Below are 26,710 nucleotides of genomic sequence, written 5' to 3' on the forward strand. Positions count from 1 at the left end.
GCAAAACTTGGCTCAGCCAAGCGTATCTCTTACTCAAGCAACTAGGAATACTATTCCTAGAACTGCAGCCCCTCAAGTTCCTCAAGGCAACGCTCTCTTCGGCGTAAACCCATGAACAACGACAATTCGCCACTATTCAACTTATAATGAGCCTATATTGGTAAAAATTGTCACATTTAACTCCGCGCCCTTGGTTTCACACACCCAACATGCCATCACACAAGAGTTGGTGAATTCTCTGAAAGCGGACTTATATTGTGTTTCGGAGACACGATTGAAACGCAAATTTTTCCGGTTATAACATTATTCGGAATGACACCAATTGCGGTACAGCCCTTTTAGTCAGAAAAGGCTATGAATTTGAGAAAGTTACTTTAATTAAAACCAATGACAGTAGACGCATCTTAATAGCTGCAGTCAACATCAAATGTAACTCACCATCTGAACAATTGGGCCAAGACTTACAATTCTTGACCGATCTTCAGTCAAAATCTAAGTACCTAATTTTTGGTGGCGCCTTCAACTCGAGGCACAATTCCTGGCGTGATTTGGCAAAAAACCCAAATGGGGTTAGCCTCGAAAAGTAGATCCAGAATCAAAGCCCATTAAACCAGCTTCAGGTGATCTTGCCCGACACACCCACAAGATCTGAAAATCAATCCATACTTGACTATTTTCTAACTTCCGTAAAAATGGCAGCAGAATTAACACCGAATACAGAGTGTTAATTTCTCGGATTAACTGGTTTAGCACATTCATCCGTCAAATGGTGGAACAATTCCGTAACAATGAACTCACCCGCAAGCTAGCACATGTGAAGCCCGTATCTAATATGTTTAAACGCATCAATAGGCTGACAGGTCGTACCAGATCTAGAAACTTCGTTCTCATCAAGAGCAACGAAAACATACGCAGCAATGCTAGGAAAGCCCAAGTACCCGTAGAGTCTTTCCTCAACCAACTCAACTTGCCTCCGCCTAGAAATAAGCAGGCCGCCAGTTCGATTGTAGACTCGACAATCAAAGATTTTCTTAATCGCATTCACTCAAATTAACTACTTTCTCCACCTCTAACCCATCCTGCAAACCAACTGACCCAAAAACCTTTTTGAACCTATCACAACTCGCAGCTATCACAAAAAGCTTTAACGACAAAAAATTAACCGGACCAGATAAGATAGTACGCACTTACTGACTCAACACGCACTAAGCTATCTTCACGACTCAGTGAGCAGTAGACTTAACGTCAACAACAAACCCACAGTAGTGTGTGCGTTAGATCTTGGAAAGGCCTTTGATTCCGTGTAGGCTAACGGACTTATTTTCAAATGACTCAGCCTTGAATTCCCTATCCCGGTGATCAGACTTATAATAAGTGCCTTCGAAGATACGCATTTTTACGTCAGCATGAGAAATGACTATTCCGATCTCCTACAGGTCACTTCCGGAGTATCGCAGGGATCCATTTCAGGACACTTCATTCTATAACAGTTTGCTGACGACATGCTCATCTTTTCGTCGAACCTCCGACCTGGTAAGGCAGCTAATGGTATTGACAAATATTTATCAGATCTCTGCATGTACTACCAGACCTGGGGGATAAAAATTAACGCGGCCATAACACAGGTCATCAGTCTTCAGAGAAAATCCTGATACTTGGGATCTAGATCTAACCACAGAAAAGCTAAACACTTAAAAATACGCATCAGGAATATTGTAGTGTAGAAGTACTTGGCATTGCTATTTCATGACCACCTAAGATTCGATCTCCACCTCAAGCTTGCTCTCAGCAAAGCATCCGGTACACTAAGTAATATCTACTCTTTTCTTCGTAAAAGAGCAGGACTTTGCACTAAATTTAAGCTGACTCTGTTTAAAGTCCTCATAAGACCCATTATGTGTCCGGATGGCTCAAGTGATTAGAGCGCTGGACTGTCGTAGCGAAAGGTCGCGGTTCAAATCTCGCTGGTACCAGAGGAATTTGTTATCGGGGCTGGAAGTCGGATACCAGTCGACTCAGTTGTGAATGAGTACCTGAGTCAAATCAGGGTAATAATCTCGGGCGAGCGCAATGCTGACCACATTGCCTCCTACAGTGAATTGTAGTGTACCGCTACGGTCTTGACACTCTCAAAGCCCTGGTCCAATATGGATTGGTGTGCCAATGATTATTATTAAGTCCCATTCTTTGGTACGGAGCCCTACATGGATTAGTTGCTCAACCAAAACTATGAAGAAGTGTGAGTCCTTCGAACACAGAATTTTGAAATACTGCACCGGCTTGTTGTACAATTGGAAAACCAAGAAGTACGGCCGCAACGCTAAAGTGAACAGACGAGCAAAAGTAAAAACTATTCGAGAGTTCACTCTCAACCTCAGAGAAAGATTCTTCGAAAGAACGGAAAATCATCCCAATCCACTCATGAGGCAACTTTAGCTAGAGGGTAACTCCATTCCATTGCCCTTCCGCTCATTAGTAGCTAGTATGGAATGTATTACGTATATTATGTCAGAATATTCTCTTTCACGTACTATTGACACTCGAAGTCTGAGAACTTTCACTTAATCGGCAACTATGCTATTGTTAACTTTGTTTGAACAGATATCGGTATGGAAGGGATCAAATTTGGGGTCAACCGGTATAATTGTTTCTGATTCTCAGAACAATGCCTGTGATAGACAGACAGGCAGACAGTAAACCGGTTTTAATAAGGTTTTGTTTTACACAAAACCTTATAAATGTATACCTCGCATCGCAACAGCGCCACTTGCTATAGTAAAGGGATTTACAGACCACATGTTCTTACCAAATTTCGTGACAATAGCTCTAGCCGCATCCGAATAAACCAGGTGTCACCGACAGACAAAAAGATTTTCGGCCAGACACAGAGACTGACATTGTATCGATTCTAATAAGGTTTTGTTTGATTGTAATATTGCTAAGGTGGGCTCTAACAACATCTGGCTCGGACATGTGATCGAGAAACACGGTCATGACAACCGCCACGGTAATAGTGGCAGGTTCGTTGATTTCTCTAACTTCCACCGCCTTGTTATTGGTGGCAGCCTACCATAAGGACAGTGGGGTTTCAACTGGCTGACGGCATACGAGCAATCAGATCGACCACCTCGCGATCAGCAGTAGATTTAGGAGCTGTCTCCTGGATATGCATAACATCGATGGTCTCTTACGTTCGCTAGCGGGCGTCACGCACTCTAACTTCGATACCGAGCAAAATCCCGAGAAGTTCAACACAGTGTGCGTGGTGACAAGGGGGAATTTTCTATTGCGTCGGTCAGGGAATTGGAAGATTCCGCAGGAGGCAATGATTTAACAAGTGTGGATGGCATCACAGAAAAGCAAATCTATCGATGGTCCTGTGAAGGGCATTAACGGTCGACTTCTCATCCACGATAATGAACATGAAGAGGTGGAAAGAACTTTTGAGTACTTCGCTCTTCACGCGTCATCATGCAAAATTAACGTGTCTGTACCGATACGTGGGTCCACACCGGATCTGAAAATCACCGCAACACAACAGAAAGCGAGCAAAACTTGGAAAATAAAAAAAAGCCCTTCAACGATAACGGAAAAACTATTTGCGCATTTTCTCATTCTCTCCCTGTACAGAGAAGGAGCTGCGAAGTAGCTAGCCGATACCCTGTCTCAATATAGGGCTGATATAATAGCATTGCAGGAGATGCGTTGAACAGGGACTGGTTTCCTGGAGCAGAGCCACTACACCATATCTTATAATGACCATCCAGTAGACCATATGTTCGGAGTAGGTTTCTTAGCCAGCCAAAAAATAAAACCTGCTGCGATCGGCTTTGAAAACATAAGCGAACGGCTATGAACTCTTCACTTGCGAGGCAAATTTAGAAATATAAACCTCATTAACGTTCACCCCACTTACAGAGGAGACTGCAGAGTCGGTGAAGGGTACCATCTACGTTGCAGTAGAAGGAACACTCGAAGGTTTGATATCAAAACGATACTTCCAAATTTTAACAGCCAAATAAGGACGAAGCCCGTATTCAGGCGATATGTTGGCTCCTATAGCTTACATAAGGATACCAATGATAGCAAACTGCGGATTATTCAATTAGCAGTGTTACACGAAATGGTTGTTGGAAGTACCTGGTTTGCGCGGAAAGTGGTCCAACAATAAACGCCACCACCTCTCAGCCTTGATGAATATCAGAACATATAGGGGGTGCCAATATAGATTAGAATCACTATCAGGTTGGCATGATGCTCTGCACTCAAATCACACCTTTAATCCCCTCTGACAATCTGGTGAGAGTTAACATTGAAGCCATCCCCAACACAGCCCTCCGTAATACCTATAAGGGGAAATGGAGATGAAACATCAACGGATGATCTTCACAATCACCAGAAGAACGTTATCATTGATTCGGCCACAAACATACTTGGCCCCAGTAGCAAAAACCGTTGGAAAGGCTGGTTCGACGATGAATGTAAGCTAGCAACGGAACTGGAGAATGCTTCATACCGAGTAATGTTGCATTCGCAAGTCAACAGGATGAAGCCTAATACGCCTCGATGCTCATCCTGTCAAGACAAAGAGGGAAATCATATTTCCGATGGATTGTATATTTTGATGAACTGCTCACCAGAACATCGACAAGTTGACAGTCCTCCCAAATGACAGGCAAATGCTGCAACCACTAAGTATAGAAGAAACAGTCCGTGCAATTCATTAGCTTAAGAACCTTAAGTCGCCAAGAGCCAATGCAATTACAACAGAATTGGTTAAATATGGACTCAACCAACTACACCAAGCGGTCCATCAACTGATGTTCAAGGTGTGAGACAGCCAATCAATGCCTGACGGTTGGTAACGAGGCATTATCTGTGTCATACATAAAAAGGGAGATATCACGTAGTGCAGCAATTTTTGAGGTATTACGTTGCTGAGTACCATCAAGGCAAATCAGCAAGGTATCGGGTTTTCTTTTTACGGCAAGCCATGGAAAAACTATTGGAATATGGACGTCAGGTGTACCACCTTTTCATCGATTTTAAGGTCGCCTATGATAGGGTAAAACTGTACACAGCCATGAGAGAATTCGGTGTCCCGAAGAAATTGATAAGAGCGACTAGGCTGAGCCTGACCAATGTGTCAGGCCAGATAAGAGCAGCAGAATCACTCTCGAGATCATTCAACATCAACAACAACAGGATTCTGCTAAGACAAGGGGATGCGGTACCGGTCCCGGAAAAGGTGATCCGTGATGCGTAGGTAAATGAAGGAGGCACCATCCTCTTCAAGTCCACCCAAGTACTATGGTGACAATATTGACATCGACAACCAGCGATATCAAATCGCACTAGTCAAACGAGAATAATAAAGATAGGAGATTACAACTTTGAGACCGTTGATAATTTCTCCTATCTAGGGTTGAAAATCACAACCGTTAACAGCTACGATGATGAAATCCTCGCAACAGAGCCTATTTCAGCTCACAGAAACTGTTCCGCTCGAAACGTTTCACCATAGGGTCAGAGGTATTACTGTACAAGACTATGATCTTGCCAGTCGTCATGCATTCCTCGCAAACGGCTTCTTAGCAAGAAAAATTGCAAACTCTTGGCTGCGTTCAAGGGAAGAATCCTCCGAAGAATTTTTGGCTTCCTACATGAGGATGGGCGGTTCCGCAACCTACATCACGATGAAATTTATGAGCGATACCATGGCCGGCTGGTTGTGGATAAAATCCGGCTCAATAGGTTACGGTGGGCGGTCACTTAATCCGTATGGGTGAGGATGAGCCAGCCCGGAAAATCTATAAGGGCAATATCTATGGTAGAAAAAGAAGACGAGGCAGACCCTGTCTGAGATGAAATGATGGCAATGATGTAATGATGAGTTGCCTCTGCCCTGGAAGCAATCATATACTTTTTGCAACTGGTGGGTGCTTGCCCAAGAATGAGGGGTCCGTGGTTCGCACATGTAGGTATGTTGCTTTCCACCTGGTCCGGTCCGCCATCAAGTGCATAGTGGATTTAGGAATCCCTCGATTCTCAAACAAAAGTCTGGATTAGGGTGCAGATTGAATTCAACTAGTCAGCTACGTATGAAACGACACGAAGCCTACAACCGGCTCCATAGGTTTGTTGCTTTCGGCCACCCTAATCCCGACCTCCGCAAGTAGCTGCCAATCTTTCCGTACCTCTTGATCTCCTGCCGAGAGTGCTGTCGCGTAACCATAATTTTTTCCGTCCTCGATTAACGTCAGGATTTGGATGACTACCTTAGCATCCAACACCATTTTGGATTAGATCAACTTTCGGGCTATCGAATAAAATGATAAAAACAAAACCCGAAAAAGAAATTCCACTCTTCTGGCCTATTCAATACCAAGAATTCCATTAATTAATATTCTTTTAATGAAATTCAAGGTGCGCCCTGCTTTTTGCACTCGAGTAGGAGAAGTATGTTTCCGCTAGGTATGTGTGTGTATGGTGGGGGAGAAGCTACAGCTTCTGAGCACTCAGGCCGTGTTGGCCCATTGTACTCGCCTCCCCCGTCTAACGGAATATTCCGGATTTGTTAACGTATCGCAGGATTTCCGTTAGTGGATGTGATGCTACCCGTCGCAATTGGAGGACATCGGCACCAAAGATTTGATGCCTGATGCGTCCATAGGCGGGGCATTCACATAGGAAATGCTCCGTAGATTCCGCTTCCCCATTACAGGAGGGACACGTATCATCTTCGGTAATTCCTATTCTGAACATATGCCCAGCTAGTGAATTATGGCCTGTCAGAATGCCCATAATACACCTCCGGTCCCGGAATAGGGAAGATTGACCCCTCTTTCGCTAAAGCGTCCGAGATTTCATTTGCCTCTATGCCACAGTGACCAGGTACCCAGAGTAGTTCCACCGTATCGAATCTAGACATAGAGTTCAAACGGTTTCTGCATTCCTGAACGATTTTCGAGGTAATCAAAGGACTGCTCAATCCCCTCAGCGCAGCTTGACTGTGCGACAGTGTGACAGTGCGGCTAGTTTACGGTGAAAACCTTTTTGTCTCACCTTAACCCACCACACTACGGATGCATATACGAACATCGGCCTAATGATGGCAACGTATATCCACATTACCACATGAGGCCTGAGTCCTCATGTCGAGGCAAAGGTCCGTCTGCATAGCCCATAAGCTGTGAGAACTCGTTTCATCTTTAACTCTACATGTTTGTTCCAAAGAAGTTCTTATCTAGAGTGACATCCAGATATTTCACTTCTTCGGACAGTTGAAGGGTAGTACCCCTCATCTCAGGGAGACAAAGTTCATCCAGTTTTCTCCTTTTTGTGAATAAAACCATTGTGGTTTTATTTGGATTAACTGACAGACCACCAGCTGTCTATCAAATCAACGGCACGTTGCATATTCCTACACACCGTTCCAAGATCCCGATCAACAGCAAGTACATCCACGTCATCAGCATAAGCTTGAGCGTGTATTGGCAAATTTTGTAGTTCACATAGCAGTGAGTCGATCAGCACACTCCACAGAAGTGGCGAAAGCACACCTCCATGGGGGCAGCCCTTCGTTGCTTCCGTAGTCAGGTAGCGATCGACCCTTACCTCAGCGCACAGCAATCTTTGCGTTAGCATAGCATGGATCCACTTAATTAAAGCATCATCAATACTATGCGCTCTGGCAGCATCACAAAGTTTTTGAAAAGGCGCACAGTCAAAAGCCCCTTCAATGTCCACGAACACCCCCATCGCGTACTCACCATTCAAAGTTGCATCCTCTATCTTTGTGACCAAAGAATGAAGAGTTGTTGGTTTTCACTAAGTGGGTGTGACCTAAGTGCGTTTCCACGAATGTGACGCTCCACCAGTCTCTCCAAACCTTTCAGCAAGAATGAAGTCAAGCTGATCTGCCTGAAGTTCTTTGGATTAGAATAGTCATCTTTCCCAGGTTTCGGTATGAAAACTACCTTAACCTGTTGCCAAGAAGAAGACACGTAGCCCAGAGCAAGACATCCTCGAAAAATATTTCTTAGAGGTCGCTCTAAATGCTCCATACCCTCCTTTAGCATTGCCGGATAGATGTTATCCATGCCAGGTGCTTTGAAATGTTCAAAGGACTGTATGGCAGCTCTCGCCCTTTCATGGGTAACAACCGCTTTCGCAGTGTTCCAGTTCCCCTTGCAACGCTTGCGTGTTGAAGGGGTTGCAAGAACCGTCAACTCTCCCCCTACCACTTCTCTCACCCGTTCTCCCGGGTGGTGTACTTCCAGGAGGGTCTGTACTGAGTCCAGTCTGGAGCTCGTGAAAGTACCGTCGGGTTTTCTTAGAGAATCCAACTTGGCTGACTCATCCCTTTTGAGGACTCTGCACAGCCTTGAAGTCTCTTTTTCGCCTTCCAGTTCCTCACAGTACGCTCCAAAGGAGTCTCGTCTCGAACACCTAACGAGCCGCTAGGCACTGCCCCATATTTGTTTTTATAGAAAGGCCCCTGTTGTGCTAGTTCCTATCTTCAATGTATTCGCGAAAATTGGATTCAGCTTTGCGCTCTTGAGATACTTAATGCTATGATAACTTAGAATTGTCAGTTAAGTTATCCCAGTAATTGGGTTTTGGTAGATTTAGACTAATGTCTGATTAGTAGGTTACGATTACTGGTTTTTCTATTTCGAATTAACATAGGTGCTAATTATAACCTTTCAGAAAAATGATCAGGATTTATTAGACTACTTGCGATATCTTTGGGAGTTTTTTGTTTAGAATAATTGGCGCATTGAAACCTACCTATTTTGAGCCAGTGTCTCACTATACGAGATTCCGTCCATAATTTCAAATGTAAAAGGTCCGCGTATTAATTTTTTTCACTCTATCAAGCATAATTTATTGTTAATTTATTTTGGACTCAAAACCTTGAAAATAATACTCCCCAAAGGCATGTTGGAAAATGCAGCAAGAGCAAAGCAAAGCCTACTCCCGACATTTCAACATATTAAAATCCTATCTAACTCAAATCTTTTATTGCAACAGTAAAACAATACTATGGACATAGATTCAAATGCACAAGAATAATCCATTTCGAGTTGGTCTCTAAACGCGTGGTAGTTGCGCTGTTCGCGGTGCAGTGGAACTTCCATAGCGGTACGGGTGGTTGGCATGGCAGTAGTGCCTCATTGTCTGAAGTGATGAACCTCACCAGCAGAACTGTCTAGCCATCTGTTCAAAACGTGCCAACGATATAGATAAATTATTACATATCAAAAGATGAATTGAATTCTATTACTATGTTGTTATCTTCGTGTTATTGATACTTATCTACAATCTTTTCTGTGTATTGCATCATTACCTGGAGAGCGTTTTTAAGTTAAATTTAATATTCAAATTGAATCAAAACGGTTTACTATTTTTTTATGACGAAAGAAAAAATTATAAAACAAGTTCTACATCTTGTATAATTTATAATTATGATTACTATTTTATTTAAAATGGAATGGAAGCCAAGATTTGTCTTTAAAATCGGAATTGATAGATTTATATTACTATTTGTATAAGTTATTAACAAACAAGTAAAATTAAAAATGTTTAAATAATAAATATAAATATGATACACACAAATATATATAGACGCACCCATAGATAAACGTTATATAGTATTCATTAAATATTTTTATTGAAAACAAAGTATAATAATTTTAATTGATTTGGAATTCCTTAATTTGTCCTTTACAATTGTTTTTGGTTTGTAATACTTTAATTTAATGATGGTATGCAATGAAACATTGCCTTTAACTTAAAATAATTTCAATTTACGAAGACTAAAATGTTCGCCCGATTAAACATGACGAGTTTGCGTCAATAGCTTTTTATCGAACCTCAAAAAGGCTAATTAGAAAATAATTAATTGACTAAAATGACTTCACTTCATTGGCGACAAAGCAAAAGAGAACTGCAGCAAGTGCTATGCAATTGAAACCGTTCAGCTATCGCTACTGCTGCTCGCGGAATGACAAGGAAATAGAATTATAATTTGATTAAACAAGTTTGCAAATGATTTATGTGATTAGATGTAGATGCGATGTACCTATACAATTTGAACTGAAAATATTTCCAGGGATATTTTTTCAAATGCTTTGCTACGAAAAAATACCAAATTCAAAAAGCGAAATGGTGCTTCAAGTATGTTATATCTGCGAGAAACAATTTGTATAATTTATTGGGACAAGCAGAACGGCGCATGCTGCGTTGGAGACACGCAAAATTAATATTATACATAATTATAATAGGTAATATATTATAAATCGATCTCTCTGATATACACCTCGCGAATTTCGTTGACTCCATCGGTTAATATTTCGAGGGAGGACACAACATATTTGATGGTTCATACTTTGTTGCACCAATTCAACAATTGTGATTGATTCAAATCAAGAAAATAGACCAACTCATTCAAATAATTGCCGTGAAAATCGATCTTCTTATATTCCCAATATGAATTTATTGCTTAGAACTTTGTGATTGAGGACATCAGCAATATTTACCACTACGAAAACTAGAATTCACTATTAACCTGTCATCATAACAACTATAATCAGATTCCTGAAGTTTTTATTTCGCAGTCCTATCGAGCTACTTAACCTTTGCCTTTCTGCTATAACTGCGGGACCCGAGGTCATTTGTATCTCGGAGACCTAGTTCAACTATAGATTTTTTGATCTTGACCTACTGAATGGATATTCGGTTCTTCACAGCGATCGAAAAAAGTTAGTGTCGGCCAAGGTCAAAGGAGGTGCTAGGGTCATTGGTCCGAAGAAAACGCACTTGGAACCAAAGCATGAGCATACCACCATATTTATGGCGGAAATATACGGCATAGAAAGATGCACCTCATTTAACGTCGAAAGGAACTATGTGGGGCAGAACATTGCTATTCTGACAAGCGGCTGTTAAAGCACTCAGGTCCTACTAGGTAAATTTCAAACTCGTATGGAAATGCCTTAACAGACTAAACATGCTCGGCGCGTTCAGTAAGGTCCGGATACTCTGCGTTAACCCACATTGGGTTAGAAGGCAATAAAATTGATCGAGCAAGCCACGAAAAGAGCAGTAACGCCGCTATACTGGCCAGAGCCATTCTGTGTGGTCGGAAATGGGTTCATGGCTACGACATTGAAAACTCAAAAGGATCGGCTAAGGGAACGTTATTTATTGTGCGAACTAAATTACCAGGAATGGAACAGTCCAGCGTTTCTATAGGGATGTACGAATCCAAGGGCCAGAAAGATTTTTTTTAGAAGCACCTCCGGATCACAGTGGGAATATTGACTGCTCATTGCAGGCAGAACTATTATCTGAGGAAGCTGGGGGTATTTGAGGACATTGTCTGTAGATTCTGTGAGGAAAGTAATAAAACCTTCACACATGTTCTGGGACATACGCAAAGTAAGTTCAGGCACCTGGAAGAATACTTAATACGCGTACCAGATGCCAAGTTGAAACACTTGGAGGGAACATAAAAAAGTTTCTGTATGTTATTGGTTTAAATCACATACAATAGAGGGTTCAATACTTTTTTAGGACGCAGTGCAACACTCCTTGACGATATTATTAAGGTTGAAGGAGAAGTTTCCGTAATTGTCGCTGAGAAGCATGGGTCTCTATTGTAAATCTTTCACCACCAATTGTTCTACGCAATTACAGCAATTGCCACCTGGGTTTGGTTTTATCGAAAGTTACTTAGAAGGACATTGCTTCACTTCCTGGTGATACACCACAGAGGAGTATTGTTGAGCGATATTGAGGATCAATCGTCCTCCTCTTGAAACTGGTGTTCCCGCGGGCCTCTGGAGTCTACTTCGACCGCGCTGACTTTGTGGCTCTTAATAACTTTTTATCCGCTACTGATAAAAATTGTCCGTTACAGAATCTGTAATACAACCAGGCTGTCTGTTACAGAATTTGTAATGCAACCAGGCTGTATTTACATATTATGATATTCTGGATAATCTTCCTTACTGTTTAGTTCCCTGTGTGTCTCTCTCTCATAGTTTTGTTCTCCTATCTTATCCACTCCGTATGACCCAATGCAAAATTTTTAATATTCCTCGATCTAAACTTAAATCTCAATAAGCCCATGATCATCTTGATTTCATTGCTCTATATTCCTCTATAGAATTTATGCACTAGTTGCTATTATTTTAATATTTTTATTTAAATTATTTTACTAAATTTTATTTTAATTAAATTATTCTATTAAATTTTATTGAATTTCATTTTACTTAAATTATTTTATTAAATTAAGACAACATTGTCACGCAATTGAAGCAATTCAAAATAAGTTCACTCACTCTCTGTGCTTAAAAAAAAACTCACCTTCACTAGTTACCCTGACCCTTCATCTGTCATCTTTAGAACACTAAACGATATATATGGGTCATTAAGTCCCGAGACTAACACAAATATTGCGTCGCAATTACCATACTACCATGTTTTTCGGTAGAACCAACTTTTAGAAGGTAGGCGTGAAAACTTCATGGCGTTCGGTTTAGAAGTTCTTGAGATATTGAAGGCTAAGTGGTACCAGTAGTGTTAGTTTAAACGATTTCGAATTTCGCGTGTTAATCAAACAGTGTTTTTAATGGAAAAAATACCATCCAAGCTGAAAAATGGTTCAAAAATTGTTACCCAGAAAAGTGTCTATTCAAAGCAATCATTTGCCGATAACATGTGGACTTCAAACGTGCTCAAACATCTACCGAAGACGCAGGGCGCCCAGGCAGCGCAATTGAGGTAGCTGTACCCGAAAACATTCGAAAAGTCCTAAAAATCGTTGTGACCGATCATAAAGCGAGATTGGAGGACATAGGTAAGATTGTGAAGATATGAAAGGATGTGAAAAAAATTTTTCCAAGTGGGTGTCGCGTTTGCTCGCAGTGGAGCAAAAACAACCGCGAATTAATAATTCAGGGCAACAATGGATGACACGTGGGTTTATTGTTATACTTCGAAGTGAAAAAGAGCGCCAACCAGCGTCTGGAGACACTCCCACCTGGGATTCGGCCAGTAACGACAGACGAGCTGTTGGAGATCTGCAGTAGAATAGGTGACAACAAACCTTCGGGCCTGGAAGAAATTCCAGACAGAGTCCTTAAGTTCGCCGTGAAATCTAGACCGCCCATATTCGCTAAGGAGTTCAAAGCGTGCATGTCCAACTCAGAGTATGGAAACGTCAACAAATGATATTCACAATCACCTGAAGAACGTTATCCCCAGAATAAGTCGAAACGGCTGGTTCGACGATGAATGTAAGCTAGCAACGGAACGGAAGAATGCTGCATATCGAGTAGTGTTGCATTCTCAAAGGACGCGGGCACGTGCGGAGACTTATCACGAACTCCGGCGAGCGGAGAAGCAACTTCACACACGGAAAAATGAAGCCTGGGAGAACCAACACCCAGCGGTTCATCAACTTATGCTCATACATAAAAATACGTTCATAACATCATTGGCCCATACCAAAGAGGCTTCATACAAATCAGCAACAACTCAGATTTTCTCTGTGCGGCAAGCGATGGAAAAACTGTTGGAATATAGACATTAGTTATATCATCTTTTCATCGACTTCACAGACACAGAACAATCCGAGACGTACAAACTGTCTTCATTCAGATCGAACAGGGGGCGAGATCTTGGGCTGCTCATGAATGCAAGCAAGACGAAATATATGATGGGAACGTCTGCACCAACCAACCACATCAAATCGCATTAATCAAACGAGAAGAATGGAGATAGAAGACTACAACTTTGAAACCTTTGAAAATTTCTCCAATGTATAGTCGAAAATCACAACCGATAACAGCTATGACGATGACATCCGCGCATCTATTGGCAGCCAACAGAACCTATTTGAGCTTATAAAAACTGTTCCGCTCAAAACGTCTCACCATAGGGTCAAAACCGACAATGATCTTGATAGTCCTCATGTATTTTTCAGACACCTGGGTTCTTAGCAAGAAAACTTGAAAACTTTTGGCCGCGCTAGAGAAAAGAATCCTCCGAAGAATTTTGGGCCTCTTACATGGGCGATTCCGTAACGACGAAATCTATGAGCGATACCATGAAAGTCTGGTTGTGGATAAAATCCGCCTGAAAAGTCTGTAAGGGCAATATCAATGGTAATAAGAGAAGACGGGGCAGACCCTGGCTGAGATGGAACGATAGCGTAGGCCAAGTCGCCAGACATTAGGGATATGGAATTGGGGGACTTCGGCGCTAAACCGGGGTGTCTAGAGTTCCTTATTAAGGCGAGGATACCGATTGTTACGTCCTTGGGGATGATGATGATACCCACTTGTACCGTTTTTTAAGGTTTTGTGTAAAACAACTAAAATAAAACCTTATTAAAATCAATTTACTCTTTGTCTGTCTGTCCGTCTGTCTGTGTTTTTCTTTCTTTTTTGACTGGAGAAATCCATCATGGATACCCATCTGAAGTCTAGCATACGCATGCCGAACTCCTACCGACTAAAACCTCCCATATTTTCTCCACACTCTCCCCGTGGGACCACTGTTCTGGTATTGCTTCGCGCAGGGGGGAGGGGGGTTTCAGTTCTTAGCTGTTAGCTAAACGAGCATCTAGCACTTTACGTGGCGTTAATTGCAGTAGCTTCCCTTCAATGTTTCCGATACGCTTCTGCTATCTATATTTATCCGTTTCACCACTGCAACTACTGCGTCCCATGCTGTATTTGATTGCGCCATGCACTTTATCATATTTTTCACCGTCGAACGTACATTTAGCTCTGTTTCAAACTTTCTCCCTGAGCTTTTAAATCTTGAGCAGGCGAAGAAAACATGTTCTGCATTTTCGGCTGCACCTTCACACGTAGGACACTCGGGCGATTGATCTACACCGAACCTATAGAGGTAATTCCTGTATCCACCATGTCTGGTTAAGAACTGAGTCAGATCGTAACTCGTCTTACCGTGGTTCCACATAGTCCACGTACTTATATCTGGGATAATTCTGTGTGTCCACCTATCATTCTCTGCCTGGTCCCATGCTGTTTGCCTTGCAGTCAGTGACCGCATACGCTCAGTTTGCTTGTTTAGGTTAGCTTCGTGATTCTCGTACAGACGACTTGCTTCATCGGTTAGAATATCCACCGGGATCATCCCCGTAGTCACGCTTGCTGCCTCATAAGATGTTGTTTGGTGGACGCAACATCTTCGGAGAGCGCTTAACCGACATGCAGTTCGAAGCTGCCTGCGATTTTCTCCGATTTTTATCGCCGATGCTCACACTCGTGCGCGTATAGAACGACACGACGAAGCTGACGACTCGCAATAAGAGTAATCGTCGACTGTGTTTCGGATCGCCAACATTTGGAAGCGTTATTGCCAGTGTTGATCTGACAGTCGCCGGTTTCTGCCCAGTTAGCTTTAAGTGGGGTTTAAACCTCAGCTTGGAGTTGAATGTTACTCCCAGATGTTTCAGCGATGACTGAGAGCTAACAACGTGCGCCCCGATGCAAATTGCCACAGTTTTCTGTGTCCGCCGATCCATAGAGAGCACCAACTCCGTCTTGTGTTCGGCAAGCTCCAGCCCGCGGTTTTTGAGCCAAGGCTTGATCGTCCATATAGTCTCTTTCGCATATATCTGTACTTCGTCGGGGTGATTGGATGTTATGACTACTCCAACGTCATCTGTGAATCCGACGACATTGGCTTTTTTAGCTAGTGGGAGCGCCATAAAACGCCATTATACATTAAGTTCCATAGCAGAGGGCCCAGAACAGACCCCTACGGAACTCCTGCGATTATTACATCATCTTCCACACTTTGTCTGAATCATAAATTAGCTTCCGCTATCGGAAGCAGTCGAAGAATATATTTAATATATATTTTGGTGTTTGTGCCGCGATGAGTGCTTCGATAACATGGTTCCATCAGAATTGAACGCGTTCTTTATGTCAAGAGTCGCTGGTGCGCAGTATTTCGTCGTAGGCTTTTCTGGTTAGCTCAAAAACCACTTTTGTAGCATCGAACGCTGATCGAGGCTTCCGAAAGGACCCTTCTTTTAGGACCCTTCTTCTCATTGCCAGTTTCAGTGCCTTGTTGAGGATTCGATCAATGCCGGGGACTGCGGTATCCCGGACCCTTTTCATTGCGTCCAAGACTTCGTCTATGGTTACTGGAGGTACGTCTTCGGCGCTCATTGGGAAGATTGTTGCCAGATGTTGGGGGAACAATGTCGAAACTATCTCCCGCAATAATCTAGGGTACATAATAGGAGAGGACCTTTTGCCTTTTATTGCGGACATAACGGACTTGTACGCTCCTCCCCATGGATCTGAGTCTGCCTCATCACTGAGTCGCTTGAAGCAACAATTTTTACTTTTCGTGAGCCATCACTGCCACTTTTTGCGTTCCTGCTTATATTCGAGGTAGATTTGTTCATACTCGGGCTTGTTTCGTCCGTGTTGACTCTGCTTTCTGGCCTTCAAGCATCCCATACGGCACTTCGCTATTCCAGCGTTACACCAGTAGTTAGGTTGCACTTCCGAGACTATGCTCGTCTTGGCATGGAAGCGTCACATACTCGATATATCTGTTGGGACAGTTGCGATGCTATTTCTATAGCCTTTCCAGTAAACTAGATGTTCCACTACAATACCTCCAGAAATATATCCTTATCAAGTGCTCTTGGTGTCTTCACGTGAGGATTTATTGTTCTGGGTGCTTTATTTAATATATACCACCTGGTGGCCGTTATGCGTGTATTCTTCGCGAATATGCCAGTGTAGACGCTTGACCAGCGAATCACTTGCGGACGTAAGATCTACAACGGAGTCTAGCTCTGTCTGTCGGTCTGTCCGTCACACGCTATTTTCTCGGAGACTATTATAGCGATTGATACTAAATTTGGTGAGAAAGTGGGAAGTGTGAACGCTCACGCATACAGTGAATTACATTCCTTTATGTCAAATTTAAGGGGGCATGTATGGGGGCAAAAGGAGGGTGTAAATTTTTTTTTTCACCATATATAGTCATGCGAGGTATCAAATAAAAGGTCTCCAATAGTACTTTCCGTAACCGCGTTTAGTTTCCAGGTGTTGGGAAGGTTCCGAGTGCAGGGGGTCGAAATTGATCATTTCTTTAACAGACTCATTCTCAGAAGCTATTCAACCGAAAAATCTGAAAGAAATCAAAAGACTGCCACTATGTACAGCTTAGGCTCCGAAATACCCTCCACACCGAAATCTTCTCAAATAAAGTTAGTAAGAATGTGTAAATATGTGTTAATGGTCATATGTAAGGCAAAAGTATTCTCGAAGAAATTGAAATATGGCCAGTTAAAGTAACACAACCAAGCAAAAAAAAATCTTGAAGTGTCTAGATTACATTCTTTCAACTTATGTATCTATAGTTTTCCATTATCTGTTTTGTCCTGGTTTGGTTTGCTGCATTCCCATCGAAGTCATTAATGTTTTGTGCAAGTGTTTTCTTAAACATTTCTCTGTAACTTCTCAAGTTAATAATTTTGTCAAACTAAGGACAGGGGCAGGCTTCTCAAGGTCACTACCACTCGGTGTCAGCATTATAATTCTGAATAATTTCCCAGGCCAAAAGTGGTTCAATCTTCGTCTTCAAATTGAATTTCGTTATTGGTGGTCACTCTATTCAACAACGCTTGTGTATGAGTATTAATATAGTATACTTGCCGGCTGAAATCAGCTGAGTTACAACACTTTAGCCATATCCATCTTCCATCGGTTCCACTTTTGGTCATAAGCTGCATCTCTCCATAGGGGTTTCTTATAAACTTCCATTTCTTAAAACCTATGCCTATTCAGGTTTGGCTCACTCGACCATACTAAGGTAAGTCATGCATGTTATCGATGCGTCCGAAGGCAAGGTCGTAATGTACATTGAACTCTTCCTGAATGAACAGGATTAAATAGGTTACAGGAACAAAAAAGATTGGCAAAGTGCAATTTTCGACTTGAAATTTGTGGATTCTGAGTGGAAGTGGTAGAGAGATGATCAATTCAATAAACTGTTAACAGATTAGTCCCAAGAACGAACCAAGTTATGTTTGTAATTTACTATTTTTGCTGTCTCCAAAAAAATATCTATAACGGCTACAAGGGGATGATTTGCCTAAAATATCTTTTATGTACGTACGCAATATTTGCAAATTGAAAGCTTGCTGGCGACAACCCCGTCCTATGCAAAAAATGCAAATTATTCAAAAGGAGCGTAATCCTCCCCGTTCAATTCCGTTGCATACACTAACGCTCAACTTTAATTAGATGACGACAGATCGGCATCCAACGCAATCCTGACACAAGTGCGGAAATGTAATAGTCACAATTTCTGCCACGTCTGCAATTGCCCGATGAACTTGGCTGCAAATGACCTCGCAGACCTTGCACCCCATCGCTCCCACAACCAACCCCAACGACTTCAGCTGTCTCCACTCCACGTGTGCGAATCCAGTCAGTTTGTTTTGATTCCAACCGAGTAGGAAAGCGGAGCACTAGCACTGTTAAGAGTGCTCGCAACAATTCGCTTCCCCGACACTGCGAGTGGTGGTGCACTTGCATGCACCCACTGCACCGCCACCCGGTGCGTCCTTGGCACCCTACGAACAATGCTCCTCTATCTCATGTGTGCACACATGCAACTGACTTCGTTGTCGATGTCGGACATGAAGAAATGAATTCTGAGCCGGACTCAGGCCGTGCTACAATGTGCTCTGCGGCAGCAGTACGAGTCCGTCAGTCATCAGTCTCCTAGTGATTTCGTTACTAAGGCGAACGGTTTGCGGAACGCGCTAATGGGTCAACTTTTCGCGATGTCGAGTTAACAGCCAATCGGTTTCGCGTCTCTGATAATAGATAAGAAAGTGTAAAACGAGCTTGACAACTTTGAACCCAAACAAAAAGAACGTGCGAAAGTCGGAAGACCAAGTTTTAAATGTGAAAAGAGCCTGAGATAGTGCTTTTATTACTATTTGCATGCTCCCAAAATTTATCTGATCAGGCTTGAGATACGCTCATTGAAATTGGTCCATAATTAATCTCAAGCCAATCGAGGGGTAGTTGCAGAATCTGGTGAAAACGGAAATCAAGTCATTTGCCATAGTGAAAAAAGCACATTATGATACAGTTTAGATTTCTCGCTATCAATTTATGTGGCAGAAACGGATCGAATAGGACCGAAAGCATGTAGGCATGATCCAAGGTATCCATTAGTTGCAGCAAACATCTGAAAAATCTCAAGACCGACGAGATGTTTGTCTTGAATCGAGCGAAGTAGCCTTATTATGCTCACCGAGCTCTCGCCGTCGCTATCGTCAGTTACCTGGTGTTCTTCTGGTTTGACCATCCTTGCTACTTTAGTCGTCGTTACCTTCCAATAGTTAGAACCTGTTTAGCGACAACTTTGTTGCACGCGTATTTCCCCCAAGAGTTGCCAGTTCTTATAAAGCGAGTTGACCCACATTGGGCGCCCTAAACCATGTTAGATCCCAGCAATCCTAGTAAGAGTAATATTCCCTTCCTTGGAGGCGTTTTCGCGCAAGGATCGAATGCACTTCTTTGTGGAATTATTGGTTTAGCAATAAACGGTTACCTATTTCGCACGCAATGGCTCACCTATGACAACCCTCGAACTTTTGCACTATCCTTTTAAAGATGCATCTAATATCTCTTGTTCGACACTTTGAGTACTCGCTGCCGGTTAGGCAAGCCACACTCCACCTGATATGACCATATTATTGTTAATTATACACTTACCTCAGTCATGTGTAATTATTTATAACAATTAGCCAAGTGCAAATTGTAATTGTGGTGATTTCTCTGAACGCGGACATTGAGCTGGTATTGGGTGCTTGTGTTCAGTCCTGCGGGTTCGAGACTTAAGCTTTCACGATTGAGTACCGCGAACACTTCGAAAAATTTCGCACGCTCGCCAAATAGCAACTTAGCAACAGTTTGTTGCAATATTGCAACTGCCCGCCGCTGTTCAGCGCCCGCTTTCGACTCGTTGTTAGTCGAGGGCAGCGCAGCGATAAGAAGAGCGTGGAATAATAATAATAGCAACAGTTTTGATTACTTTATAAATAAATGCACGACTTGTACCTCCTTCAGCCCGCCACCCCAGTGGATGTCTGCTACCGGTGCTGCACGCGCTAGTCTAGTTCCAATTATATATGCGAGAGGGTTTCTATTGATTGTATAATTATCTTTCCTTAAGACTAGCAATATACACTGGGTGTCGCGAATAATCGTGCATTGCAGTTCTGACTCAAATCAAGCGGGTAGGAGCATATATAAGCAGAGGAACTCAGGAAATTAGAGATAGGATTGGCTGTTCTGAACCAGTAATCAAACAAGTATCAATGTAGTCATGTAGCAAGGGAAACTCGAACCTGAAAACTTCTTCAAAAGTACAGTACAGCGAATCAGTACTCAAATGCTGAATTTGTATGCGAAAATCGGTATTACTACACATCTAATGGTCAGACGGAGATTAAAGGAAATCCGTACAATTTTCACCTCCGACCCCGCTCTTATCTCTACGACCATGAAAAATTTAAGGGTAGAAAATTTTGGCTAATGAAATGTACTTCAACTCTCCCCGAGATGACCGCACTCCTCCCCTACTGGTCACTTCAACTCTCCTCGAGATGACCGCACTCCTCCCCTACTGGGCTGCACAATGTGTTCTTGGGGCGAACCCCTCGTCGGCCATCTGTGATGAACCTAAGAGAAATCATAATCATCATCAACGGCACAACAACCGGTCTAGGACTGCCTTAATAAGGAACTCCAGACATCCCCGTTTTGCGCCGAGGTCCACCAATTCGATATCCCTAAAAGCTGTCTGGCGTCCTGACCTACGCCATCGCTCCATCTTAGGCAGGGTCTGCCTCGTCTTCTTTTTCTACCATAGTTATTGCCCTTATACACTTTCCGGGCTGGATCATCTTCATCCATACGGATTAAGTGACCCGCCCACCGTAACCTATTGAGCCGGATTTTATCCACAACCGGACGGTCATGGTAGCGCTCATAGATTTCGTCATTGTGTAGGCTACGGAATCGTCCATCCTCATGTAGGGGGCCAAAAATTCTTCGGAGGATTCTTCTCACGAACGCGGCCAAAACTTCGCAATTTTTCTTGTTAAGAACCCCAGTTTCCGAGGAATACATGAGGACCGGCAAGATCATAGTCTTGTACAGTAAGAGCTTTGACCCTATGGTGGTATAGGCTCTGTTGGCTGACAACAACCGTGTGCAGATTTCATCATCGTAGTTTTTATCGGTTGTGATTTTCAACCCTAGATAGGAGAAATTGTCAACGGTCTCAAAGTTGTATTCTCCTATCCTTATTCTTCTTCGTGTTTGTGCTTGACCAGTGCGGTTTGATGTTGTTGGTTGATTCGTCTTCGGTGCTGACGTTGCCACCATATATTTTGTCTTGCCTTCATTGATGTGCAGCCCAAGATCTCGCCTCAATCGCCGCCTGCTCGATCTGGATGAAGGCAGTTTGTACGTCTCGGGTGGTTCTTCCCATGATGTCGCTATCGTCAGCATAGGCCAGTAGTTGGGTGGACTGGAAGAGGATCGTACCTCTTGCATTCACCTCAGCATCACGGATCACCTTCTCGAGGGCCAGGTTAAAGAGGACGCATGATAGGGCATCCCCTTGTCGTAGACTGTTGTTGATGTCGAATGGTCTTGAGAGTGATCCTGCTGCTTTTATCTGGCCTCGCACATTGGTCAGGGTCAGCCTAGTCAGTCTTATTAATTTCGTCGGGATACCGAATTCTCTCATGGCCGTGTACAGTTTTACCCTGGCTATGCTATTACAGGCGGCTTTAAAGTCGATGAACAGATGGTGCAACTGTTGTCCATATTCCAACAGTTTTTCCATCGCTTGCCGCAGAGAGAAAATCTGATCTATTGCTGATTTGCCTGGAGTGAAGCCACTTTGGTATGGGCTAATGATGTTCTGGGCGTATGAGGCTATCCGGCCTAGCAAGATAGTGGAGAATATCTTATAGATGGTACTCAGCAACGTGATACCTCTATAATGGCTGCACTGTGTGATATCTCCCTTTTTATGTATGAGACAGATAATGCCTCGCTGCCAATCCTCAGGCATTGATTCGCTGTCCCATACCTTGAGCACAAGTTGATGAACCACTTGGTGTAACTGGTCGCCTCCATATTTAACCAATTCGGCTGTAATTCCATCGGCTCCTGGCGACTTAAGATTTTTTAGCCGATGAATTGCACGGACTGTTTCTCCTAAACTTGGTGGTGGCAGTATTTGTCCGTCGTCTTCAGTTGGCGGAACCTCCAACTCGCCGATGTTCTAGTTGTTCGGTAGCTCGCCAAAGTACTCAACCCATCGCTCTAATATGCCCATTCTGTCGGAAATCAGATTTCCCTCTTTGTCTCGGCAGGATGAGCATCGAGGTGTGTAAGGCTTCATCCTGCTGACTTGTTGGTAAAACTTGCGCGCCTGGTGTGGTTGCTCCCTGTACTTTTCTAATTCACAGACTTGTTGGTTCTCCCAGGCTTCCTTTTTCCGTCTGTGAAGTCGCTTCTCCGCTCGACGGAGTTCGTGATAAGTCTCTGCGCGTGCCCGCGTTCTTTGAGAATGCAACATTACTCGGTATGCGGCATTCTTCCGTTCCGTTGCTAGCTTACATTCATCGTCAAACCAGCCGTTCCGACTCCTTTTGCGGCTGGGGCCAAGTATGCTTGTGGCCGTATCTATGATTACGTTCTTCAGGTGATTGTGAAGATCATTTGTTGATGCTTCATCTCCAGGTCCTCTGTTGACTGCGGTTATTGCGGCATCCATTTCCCTCTTATAGGTGTCGCGGAGGGTTGTGTTGTGAATGGCTTCAATTTTCACTCTCACCTGATTGTCAGAGGGGATTCTAGGTGGTATTATTATTTGAGCTCGGAGCACCATGCCAACGGGATAGTGATCCGAGTCTATATTGGCCCCCCTATATGTTCTGACATTCATCAAGGCTGAGAGGTGGCGGCGTTCGATCAACACGTGGTCAATTTGGTTGAAAGTGGTCCCGTCTGGAGAGGCCCACGTATGTTTGTGGACCGCTTTCCGCGCAAACCAGGTACTTCCAACAACCATTTCGTGTGACCCTGTTAATTGAATAGTCCGCAATCCGTTATCATTTGTTTTTTCGTGTAAGCTATGGGGGCCAACGTATCGCCTGAATACTGGCTCCTTCCCTACTTGGCTGTTGAAATCCCCAAGTATGATTTTTATATCATATCTGGGACAGGCTTCGATGGTTCGTTCTACTGCCTCGTAGAAAGTATCCTTCTCCGACTCTGCAGTCTCCTCTGTAGGGGCGTGAACGTTTATGAGGCTTATATTTCTAAACTTGCCTTGCAAGCGCAGAGTAAATAGCCGTTCGCTTATGTTTTCAAAGCCGATAACAGCAGGTTTCATTTTTTGGCTGACTAAGAAACCTACTCCGAGCACATGGTTTATTGGATGACCGCTATAATATATGGTGTAGTGGCTCTTCTCCAGGAAACCAGTCCCTGTCCATCGCATCTCTTGTAACGCTGTTACATCAGCCCTATATTGGGACAGGGTATCGGCTAGCTGGTCATCAGCTTTATCTCTGTTCGGGGAGCGCACGTTCCATGGGAAAATGCGCAAATCGTTCATCCGTTGTCGTTGCCGGCTCCGTCGTTTTAAAGTCCGTCCTGTCCGAGGTTCCTGTTGTGGCTTCGTAACAAGTTGTTTTCCGTGTAGGGTTGTCAGCCCTACCTAACCCCCAACCTGGAGTACCAGTTGGTACAATTTGTCCCGTTTTTAGGCGCGGGAGACTCGCCTTCATCTTTCTCCGTCTGCAGCTTTTCGTTAAGAAAGAGCTCCCAGCGGTCGCCACGTGGAGGTGGAGATAGGGTTTGGTAGTATAGCTGTTGGTGTTAGTTCAGGAGGCATTTCCCAGGTTTTATGCTCCATCGTGGGTACCAATCCACGTTTCGCCCTGGGACCTATACTACCCTTTGACCACCCCTAAGAGAAATAGGATGATCAAACGACCATCCTGAGTGACCGAAGACGACCTAGATGCAAGAGCTATCCTCAAAACCTAAAAAGTTTGCGAAATCGACCGTGAAGGTCCGTCCGCTAATATTGACGCTCTATAAAAGTGCTCGGTTGGCAGGTTCTTGCACGCCTCTGTGCTAGCCAGGCTCGGGAATGTGGGAAGTCCTATGAGTGATTTGATCCCTCCCGTGTCATTTGTACAAAATTAACGTGTCTATATCGCCCGATGCGTGGGTTCGCACCGGATATAAAAATGAGACAACGAACAAGAGAATTCGCGACGGCCGGCGAGCTAAACCTGGAAAATAAAACAAGCCGGGAAACCGGAAGCTGGACGCTTCAAGTATGAAAGGTTTTGTGTATTTCTTGGTACGTAGCACGTAACATATCCAGATATTATGTGAGAGTATCCACTTTCGGGTGATATTGACATTCATAGTCTTCAATTTTCAAAGAAGCAACAACTGAGACGTACAGGGTGCGGCAGCATAACTTCCTTTTTTCAAAACTCAATAAAAACTATTGTATGCATCGGAAAATATTTATTTATTTTTTATAATGTAGGTACATGTCTAAAGTTTTTATTTACATTGTTTTGAAGATCAAATCTGTTAGGTGACGTCCCCCATTCTCCATACATTGCGTAAACCGATTTCTGGCGCTTGTCAGGACTCTTGTTAGCATAGCAGGTGTTATGTTGGCAATTTCTTCTTGGATGTTGGTCTTCAAATCTTGTAGGGTTTTTGGGCGGTTCACATAAACACGGGATTTCAAAAAACCCCATAGAAAAAAATCACAAGGGGACAGATCGGAAGAGCGTGCCGGCCATTCCAAATCGCCTCTAATTGAGATAAGGCGCTCTGGAAAGTGTTCCCTCAAAACAACCATCGATGCTCTTGAAGTGTGTGCTATTGCACCGCCTTGTTGGAACCAAGTGCCCCCAAATCCAAATTTTCTAGTCGTGGGAAAAAAAATTCTGTAGCATGTTTACATACCGGTCCGAATTCACTGTCACTGTAAACTCATTTTCCTCAAAAAACCAGGGACCAATAATTCCAGCTGAGGAAATTGCGCACCACACTGTGACTTTGGGTGAATGCAAAGGCTTTTGGTGCAATTCTCGGGGGTTGGTGTCAGCCCAGTAGCGCATGTTTTGTTTGTTAACCGACCCACACAAATGAAAATGGGCTTCATCGCTAAAAAAACAATAGCACCCTCGGGGATGACATCAAGAAGAAGCTCACACGCGTTCATCCGAGAATTGAAGTCACGTTCTGAAAGTTCCTGTACTATCGCCATCTTATAGGGATGAAAATGAAGATCATCACGAAGAATTCTTCTCACAGAACGGTCGGATAGTCCAAGGGCAGATGCGTGTTTGCGCGCAGAACGCCGTGGCGATCGCAACATTGTCGATCTCACTGCTTCAATGTTCTCAGGTGATCTAACGGGCCGAGGGTCTCCAGTTCTTCCTTTTGTCGCACTTGCAGTTTGTCTGAATGTAGTGACCCATGTAACAATTGATTTGCGGTCTGGGACGGGAGCCAACGGGGCTAAATTAAAGCGATTCCGAAATGCACGCTGTGTTGCAATAACCGAACATCCGCTTGAAAAGTAAACCTCACCGGCAAAGACACGCTACTCACTATTCCAACGCATGATGGCGACTGAACCGTGTCGGGACAAAACTTTACAGTATCCCCTCTTGAACGAGCCCACTAGCGCTCCGCTATGACATCAACTAACTGAGTGGCGCGCATTTTAAAAAAGGAAGTTATGCTGCCGCACCCCTGTATATGCGTATATTACGTGCTACGTACTAATCTGACAAATGCACACTCAAATGTCTTTATATAAGAAATACATAAAACCTTTGGTACCTGAAGCATCCAGCTTCCGGTTTCCTGGCTTATTTATTGGATGAAAAATGTAATTTTTTTAATCTCGGCACAATTGTGGGTAATTTATTTAGTTTTTTTTTTAAAATTTCAGGCACTTTGAAAGTCACAATCACTGTGACAGTGGGAGATCTTCTTTTGTAGGCTTCGGAGATCGCGAATAGATGCATCTCTATTGAAATAAAATTTTTATTGTTTTTCTTCAAAGTTCTTACCATCATCGCGCAAATACCGGTATCCGGTTTAGGCCTGCCTTAATAAGGAGCTCCGGACATCCCGGTTTTGCGCCGAGGTCTACCAATTCGATATCCCTCGAAGCTGTCTGGCGCCTTGGCCTATGCCATCGTTCCATCTCCGGCATGGTCTGCCTCGTCTTCTTTTTCTACCAGAGATATTGCCTTTATAGACTTTTATCCATACATATTAAGTGACCCGCCCACCGCAACCTGTTGAGCCGGATTTTATCGTCATTATGTAGGCTACGAAATAGTCCATCCTCATTTAGGGGGCGAAACATTTTTCGAAGGTTTCTTCTCTCGAACGCAGCCAAGAGTTCGCAATTTTTCTTCATAAGAACCAAAGTCCCCGAGGAATATATGAGATCGTTGTCTTGTAAAGTAAGAGCTTTAACCCTATGGTGAGACGTTTCGAGCGAAACGGTTTCTATAAGCTGAAGTAGGCTCTATTGGCTG

At 43.3% G+C, this 26,710-nt stretch overlaps 1 protein-coding gene and 1 long non-coding RNA gene across 6 annotated transcripts in view; one reads left to right on the plus strand and one right to left on the minus strand.

The window, feature by feature from the left end:
* Nucleotides 1–20,196, minus strand: part of LOC119658726 — a 53,104-nt gene extending 32,908 nt beyond the window's left edge. For both annotated transcript variants that reach the window (XR_005250279.1, XR_005250280.1), the window contains exon 1: nt 19,806–20,196. This is a non-coding gene — a long non-coding RNA (uncharacterized LOC119658726). The remainder of the gene's footprint in view (nt 1–19,805) is intronic.
* LOC119658725 (protein doublesex) overlaps nt 18,770–26,710 on the plus strand; it is a 320,120-nt gene continuing 312,179 nt past the window's right edge. For 2 of the 4 annotated variants that reach the window (XM_038066381.1, XM_038066382.1), the window contains exon 1: nt 18,770–19,251. The gene's annotated coding sequence lies outside the window, so the exon portion shown is untranslated. The remainder of the gene's footprint in view (nt 19,252–26,710) is intronic. The other 2 variants (XM_038066383.1, XM_038066386.1) reach the window with 1 other exon arrangement.

This window comes from Hermetia illucens, chromosome 6 (genome assembly GCF_905115235.1).
Source record: "Hermetia illucens chromosome 6, iHerIll2.2.curated.20191125, whole genome shotgun sequence".
NCBI lineage: Eukaryota > Metazoa > Arthropoda > Insecta > Diptera > Stratiomyidae > Hermetia > Hermetia illucens.